The sequence below is a fragment of the Grampus griseus genome (assembly GCF_964374135.1).
Source record: "Grampus griseus genome assembly, chromosome: 9".
Classification (NCBI taxonomy): Eukaryota; Metazoa; Chordata; class Mammalia; order Artiodactyla; family Delphinidae; genus Grampus; species Grampus griseus.
In genome coordinates, this window is record NC_139003.1 from 51,009,996 (window position 1) to 51,018,584 (window position 8,589).

Sequence of the window (8,589 nt, forward strand, 5' to 3'; positions counted from 1 at the left end):
TGGGAGTGAAGCCAGGCTTCCACGTCACCAGCAGTAATGAGTTGTCAACCGCCCCTCCCCCACAAGTGGGACCACATGGGGAGCTGAACTGCCGTCTCTGCCCAGCAGTAACGAGGAGCCCCCCAACCTCCCTAAGTGTCAATGAAAGCTGAGTGGGAAACATGGACTTCTCCCTTCATCTGGCAAATGAGGCAGTGCCCCCCAACTTCCCGTGCTGGAGCAGGGCCAGAAAAAGTCAGTAATAGAAGGTTAAGTAAGATCCAGAGTCTCATCACATAATATGAAAAGATTCAGGGTGTACTTGAAAAATCACTCATCATACCGAGAATCAGAAAGATCACAAGTGGAATGAAAAAAGACATCAGTATCTTGGAAATGGTAGAATTAACTGACAAAGATTTGAACGCAGCCAGGATAAAAACGCTCCAAAGAACAATTATAACTATGGTTGAAACAAATGAAAAAAATAGAAAGGCTCAGCAAAGAAATAGAAGATATAAAGAAAAGGGGGTGGGTGGAAGAGAAGTGGGCGTGGCTGCAGAAGTGCAGCAGGATGGATTCTTGCGGCGAGGGAAGTGCTCGGAATCTTGGCTGCATCAATGTCCACGTCCTCGTTGTGACACCGTCCTACAGTTATGCAAGATGTTGCCACTGGGGGAAACTGGTAAAGGGCACATGGGATTTCTCTGTATTATCTCTTAAAGCTGCATGTGAATATGCAATTATCTCAAAATAAAATTAAATTTTAAAATAAGTTTCTCCTTGAAATGCCAGTACTGTATAATATTCATAGCCTGAAAAAAGAGTTTCTGTGATTAAATAAGTTTGGCAGAGGCTGAGAGAAACAAAGCTTACCAGGTTGTTTTTACTATAGGACTCCCCAGAGCCCTGAATTTGCATTTTCTATCACAAGGAATATGCCCTAATATCAGAAGGTTTCCTAATAAGGCTGTCTTGAGGATTAAACAAGATGTACCATGTAATGGGAATGTAAATTGGTGTAGCCACTGTGGAAAACAGAATGGAGATTCCTCAGAAAACTAAAAATAGAGTTGCCATATGATCCAGCAATCCCACTCCTGGGCGTATATCCAGACAAAACTATAATTCGAAAAGATGCATGCACCCCAATGCTCATTGCAGCACTATTTACAATAGCCAAGACATGGAAGCAACCTAAATGTCCATCGACAGATGAATAGATAAAGAAGATGTGGTGTATATATATACAATGGAATATTAGCCATAAAAAAGAATGAAATAATGCCATTTGCAGCAACATGAATGGACCTAGAGATTATCATACTAAGTAAAGTAAGTTAGAAAGAGAAAGTCAAACACCATATGATATCACTTATATGTGGAATCTAAAATATGACACAAGTGAACATATCTAAGAAACAACAGACTCACAGACATAGAGAACAGACTTGTGGTTGCCAAGGGGGAGTGGGTAGGGGAGGGAAGGACTGGGAGTTTGGGATTAGCAGATGCAAACTATTACATATAGGATGGATAAACAACAAGGTCCTACTGTACAGCCCAGGGAACTATATTCAATATCCCATGACAAACCATAATGGAAAAGAATATGAAAAAGAATGTATATATGTGTAACTGAATCACTTTGCTGTACAGCAGAAATTAACACAGCATTTTAAATCAACTATACTTCAATAAAATTAAAAATAAATGCACCATGTAAAAGAGTATATAATACCTGACACAAATGTTAAGATTATTATTATATTTACTCTTTACCATAAATTTATCACATTGGTGGTATTACGTTGATTTTAAAAATAGGGAATTGAGGTTTAAAGACGTTAAACAATTTGAAAGACTCAGCTAGTAAGAAGCAGAGCCAGGATTTGATCTCAGATTGGACTCCTAAATATCTGCTATTAATTTTGATGCAGAATTCCCTCAAAAAGCATGATTTTAAAAAAACAAACAAACCCAAAAACAAAAATTAAAAGGGAAGGAACAAACTAGGAAAGTGTTTAGAATTATATCACTTTCAAAGGGTTTCATTTATTATATAAAGGGCCTTCATAAATCAATAATAAACTTTTCCTAATACAACCATAGGCCAATTACTGATACGCCAATTCATGATAGTGGTTAAAGGACACATGAGGTGTTCAAGACTCTAACTGTAAATTAAAAAAAAAAACTTTAAATTAAATACACCAGTGTCATTTTTTCTATTTTTTTCCCCCACATGAGAACATCTTATATCCATTCATAAAATGGCTGTGGAGAAACAGGCACTTTCAAACAGCTGCTGTCATCATTACTAGCATTAACTTTGGTGGCAGGGAATCTGCCTTAAATGTTTTCTCTTTCGACCTAGTTATTTAATTTCTAGGAATCAATAAAATTAATTTAAAAATAAAAAATGAACCAGATGCATAAACAAAGATTTATGTTCAATGATGTTTATCACAGCATTATTTATATGACCAAAAATGTGAGAAGAGCCTTCTTATCTGTCAGTAGGGAATGGTTAAAAAATTATGGGACAGGCATATGATTGCAGTCATTAACAATCATGTTTTAGAAAAGGAGTGATATGAGAAAATGCATATGATAAATTGTTAAGTGAAAAAAGCAGGAAACCTCCAATTTTATAAAAGCACAAAATGTGCCGGTGTGTGTGTGTGTGTGTGTGTGTATAAAGAAAATACATGAAAAGGACAAGGGTATCACTCAAGAATGATACTCATTTTCCTTACTATAATTTTCAAAATATCTACAATAGTAATTCAGGAAAAAATAGCAATAATTTACTTCCCACCGATCTTTACATCCAAAACATCTTTGATGTGAACACAAGCAAGTCCATGCTTTAATCAATACCTTATAGCTGGAGGCTGAATACTCTAAAGCAGAGTGGGAAGAACTCCTGCTTCAGGGAGCTGTATTCCCAAGGTCATGTCAGGGTGAGGAGTGGAAAAAGAAAGCAGGACATCAGCAGACATTCCCTTCCCTACACGGAGGGGAGATTTGTCGGCAGCCAGGACGAAATGTGAGAGGACTGAGATCTGGCTCTCCCCACAGACGCTGCCCCAGCTCCCGTTCACGTCACCACTGACAGATTCTGCAATCACACGGGAGCCAGGTTACATGTGTGTGTGGAACATCAAATGACTGTCAAAGTGCCTTCTGCCAATTTGTTGAAAGTAGTAATAATAAAATAGAATAGTATTGACGACATTACATTATTTGATGGGCAGAGTACACCACTGTCCCTACCAAACATTATTTAGATTTTTGTTAAAGAGTAGGGATGCTATGCTTTTCTATTTGCTGTGAAACTGCCCAGTAAATTGAGGGTGTAACAGATTATTCAGTGTTTGGTACCTAAGAGGCATCTTTAAAAACATTATTTTAAAATTTTAACATCTTTATTGGAATATAATTGCTTTACAATGGTGTGTCAGTTTCTGCTTTATAACAAAGTGAATCAGCTATACATATACATATATCCCCATATCTCCTCCCTCTTGTGTCTCCCTCCCACCATCCCTATCCCAACCCTTCTAGGTGGTCACAAAGCACCGAGCTGATCTCCCTGTGCTATGCGTCTGCTTCCTACTAGCTAGCTATTTTACGTTTGGTAGTGTATATATGTCCACACCACTCTCTCACTTTGTCCCAGCTTACCCTTCCCCCTCCCCATGTCCTCAAGTACATTCTCTACATCTGCGTCTTTACTCCTGTCCTGCCCTTAGGTTCTTCAGAACCCTTTTTTTTTTTTTTTTAAGATTCCATATATATGTGTTAGCATATGGTATTTGTTTTTCTCTTTCTGAGTTACTTCACTCCGTATGACAGACTCTAGGTCCATCCACCTCACTACCAATAACTCAATTTCATTTCTTTTTATGGCTGAGTAATATTCCATTGTATATATGTGCCACATCTTCTTTATCCATTCATCTGTTGATGGACATTTAGGTTGCTTCCATGTCCTGGCTACTGTAAATAGAGCTGCAGTGAACATTGTGGTACATGACTCTTTTTGAATTATGGTTTTCTCAGGGTATATGCCCAGCAGTGGGATTGCTGGGTCATATGGTAGTTCTATTTTTAGTTTTTTTAAGGAACCTTCATACTGTTCTCCATAGTGGCTGTATCAATTTACATTCCCACCAACAGTGCAAGAGGGTTCCCTTTTCTCCACACCCTCTCCAGCATTTATTGTTTGTAGACTTTTTGATGATGGCCATTCTAAACTGGTGTGAGGTGACACCTCACTGTAGTTTTGATTTGCATTTCTTTAATGATTAGTGATGTTGAGCATCCTTTCATGTGTTTGTTGGCAATCTGTGTATCTTCTTTGGAAAAATGTCTATTTAGGTCTTCTGCCCATTTTTGGATTGGGTTGTTTGTTTTTTTTGATATTGAGCTGCATGAGTTGCTTATAAATTTTGGAGATTAATCCTTTGTCAGTTGCTTCATTGGCAAATATTTTCTCCCATTCTGAGGGTTGTCTTTTGTCTTGTTTATGTTTCCCTTTGCTGTGCAAAAGATTATAAATTTCATTAGGTCCCATTTGTTTATTTTTGTTTTTATTTCGATTTCTCTAGGAGGTGGGTCAGAAAGGATCTTGCTGTGATTGATGTCCTAGAGTGTTCTGCCTATGTTTTCCTCTAAGAGTTTTATAGTGTCTGGTCTTACATTTAGGTGTTTAATCCATTTTGAGTTTATTTTTGTGCATGGTGTTAGGGAGTGTTCTAAAGTTTTTTTTAACTTTTCAGGTCAATTTTTTTATACTGTACTTATTTGTCAAAATAAAGATTTTCACATTAAGAGAATTAACTATATGTTTAAGTTTCAATCTACAGGCTGTTCTTGCTTCATCACTTTCCTATTCCTCTGACCCCTCCTGACATCCACTCCATCCCCAGCTATATTCTGAATCCATCCACTTCTATCTGCATTATAACCCCCTAGTCAAAGCCAAGCCAAATGTATCCAGACTGATACATGTTTCCTTCTAAACAGGTCTCCCTCCTTCCATTCCTGCCCTTTATAATCTGTTCTCCGCCTGGCAATCCAAGTGATGTTTTACAAACGTGAATCAGACCACTTCAGGTCTGTACCTAAATCCCATCAATGGCTTTTGATGACACTTTGAATAATATCTATACTCCTTACATTGGTATTAAGGTTCTACCCGATCTGACCCTGCCAACCTCTCTGATTTCACCTGGTCCCACTCTTCCCTACACGCCCATTTCCATAGCCTTCTTACTGTCCCCAATGATGTCAAGCTTGTTGCCACCATGGGACCTTTGTCCTAGCTCATCCTTCTGTCTGGAACACTTCTCCCCTAGACCTTTCTATTATTCACGCTTTAACCACCTCTTCACTAATTACATTATTAACTACCTAATTTAAAGTCTCTATCACTTCACCCTGTTCTATTTGCTTCATAGCACTTAGCATACTTTTTTTTATAGTTATCTATTTTGTACATATTAGTGTATATATGTCAATCCCAATCTCCCAGTTCATCCCCCCTCCCCACTTTCTCCCCTTGGTGTCCATACATTTGTTCTCTACATCTGTGTCTCTATTTCTGCCTTGCACACCGGTTCATCGGTACCATTTTTAGCATTCTTCAACAGTATTTTTTTTAATGGGTTTTATATGTCTGTCTCCTCTAACTAGAATGTAAGTCCCATGGAGCAGGAATCTGGTCTGTCTTGTATCCTTCATCCCTGGAATCATGCCTGGCAGGTAAAATATTTATTGAATGAATGAACGTGTATTTAATCATATTAAATAAAGATTTTCTGTTATTGATCTGTTGAGCAGGAAGCACATAACTTACATATATATTCTAAAAAGCATTTCAAATACCACTAGACAATTTGGGGGGATGAAATATATCAATACCTAAGAGCCAGTGACTGGTTGCTTTTGGTAAGTGCTCCTGCTTGGTCATGAGAGGACTCTACTAAGTGCAGTGAGGTGATGGATGGAGAAGAGCCGACGGTGTGGGACAGGGCTGGGAGCAGAGGTGAGCTCCATGGCAGGGATGAGGAAGAATATGGGACAAAGGGGGATAATGACCCAGTCCAGCAGCTAATGGCCACAAGCAAGAGTGTGTGCTTGGTGTGCAAAGCACCGCAAAGCACGTTGTAGGAATGGATGAAGGCTTTAGGAACAGCTGTCTGTGAACTGCAGGCTTGAGGCAATTTGATAACAGTTGCAGGTAGACTTCTGGTTCAGGGAGACAGATAAAGCCCAAAGTAGTAGGAATTGGAGTGTGAAGCAGGTTATTAAAACAGGAACTCAGACTCAAGGAACAAGGAGGGTGTCTGTAATTAGAACTGATGTACCAGACAGAGCCTGGGTCTGGAGGTAAAGGCAGAAGTCCAGCTTTCTGTCCGGGCCCCCTGCTGAGCTGGATGGCTGCCAGCGCGCGCGCGCGCGCGTGTGTGTGTGTGTGTGTGTGTGAACAATTTTAACATACTCAATATTTAATAAAACAAAATAAACAGTATCATCAGTCAGCAGAAGGCTGCGGTCAAAAGAAACAGAAACAGAACTGGCCCTTTCGCAATAAAGCTTGTGCCTGAGAGGAGAGAGGGGCACAGTGACTTCTTGGAGGCTTCACAGCAAGCGCCATGGGACTAAAAACACCTCAGAATATCACTTTTAGATATTTATGACCATCCACAAGATGGATGGCTCCACGTAGAGCCAACAGTGTTATAAAGATCCCATTAGAAAAAGCAACCCTCTCACCTGTGGACCCATCTGCGAACGTGGGCCAGGCACCCCTGCACGGCGCGCTGTCGGGGGCTGGGGCAGAGGCGAGCCTCCAGACGGGCTGCCCGGTCCTGGCCCCAGGGCACAACGCTGGGCAAGGGTTTCTTCAGTCCTTCTTCCCAAGGTCTGCAGAGATCCTGGAGCAGCGTTCTGAGCTGTGACTGCAGAGTGGAATCACCTGGAGAGCTTTAAAAATTCCCGAAGCCTGAGTCCCACACCTAGAAATGCCGATGTAATTAGCCCCAGGTGCAGGCAGAGTTCCCGTGATTTTTAACAGCTCCCAGTGGGATCTAAGGGGTAGCCTGGAGACCAGGCCTGAACTGACCACTGAGGGTGGGGTCAGCTGTGTCAGCTCTGGTGGGGAGGGCCGCGGAGGGGTACCTGGACACCAGGCAGTCAAGTCACTTCTATCAATTCCCAGCGTCCGTGGCTGTGAATCTACTGGATCTGCTTATCAATTCCCAGCACAAATAGCTTTCCTATATCTTGCCATTATCAGTAAATAATTTAAAAAAATTTCACACAGATTTTATTTCATTATTTAAAGGATGAATTTTTACTCCTTGTTCTTTCATGTGGTAGAATAAGAATTCAAGCTCAGGGCCTGGCTTGGGGCCGCATGTTGCACTAATAATTTTGTTTGAAGCAGTAGTGCTTAGTGATGAATAAAGCAGGGCCTACAATCAGCCAGACCTACTTTAAAATCCCAGCTCTGCCTCTTCTGAAATCCACAAGTGAAACTGAAGAGCTCTCCTTCAGGATCCCTTTTTCTCTCTCTGACCCAAGTGTCTCTAGGCCTCAGCCAATTCTGGGGCCATATTCGTCTCTCCACCTACATTTTGCTGGCCTACTGCCTTCACCTGCTCATGTGGCACCTCTGGTCCCTTGAGAAGCCACCCTCCCACTCCCCACTGCCACTGGGCATCCCCAGAAGGTGTCCCTCCTGTGCAGTACGGCCTGGTGCCCATGGGACTTGCTGGACGCCCTCCCCCCACTCTCCTTCCATCCCCCAGTGGCCTGTGGCCACTGCACTTGGCCCCTCACTGCACGCTGACCCCCAGCTGACAGGCCACTGCTCTGGGCTGCTCTGCTGAACACAGGTGTCCTCTCTTACGGTGGTCAAGTGCTGAGGGCACATCATAATTTTACAGGAATGTGGGAGAAACTGAAACCCTCCTCAATAGAGTGCCCCAAAACAGTACCGCTGTGCCCTTCACAGTTTCTCCAGAAGCAACTGTTGTTTTCGATCAGCTTTTTCCTCCTAGACTCAGACACGGATCTGAAGGTGAGGCTGGGTGTAGATTCAAGCCACAGTTCCCGTCTTGTGTTAGAAGTCCACATCTGCCTTCGACTGTTGGGCTGCTGTGACACAAATACTATAAACTGGGTGGCTTATGAACTACAGAAATTTGCTTTTCACAGTTCTGGAGATACTGGGGTTCTGCAGAGGGCCCACTTTCTGGTTCACAGATGGCTGTCTTTTCACTGTGTCCTCACATGGCAGAAGGGGCTAGGGAGTTCTGTGGGGCCTCTTTTATAAGGGCACTAATCCCAATCATGAGGGGACACAAACATTCAGACCATAGCACCATCCTATTCCGATGGCTACTTAAAGGTCTCTTTAAGCACTCATCTTTCCTTAGGATGAGTTCTCTCTAAAGAGCTCTTCAAACCTCCCCTCCCCCCAAATTATCCCCTTCACCTGGCCTTCAGAAGAGTCCAATGTTTCTTAATTCTAGGGACTGACAGAATTAGCATTGTTTTCCAGGAGGCTTCTTAACTAGCATGTCAAAGGCCTCA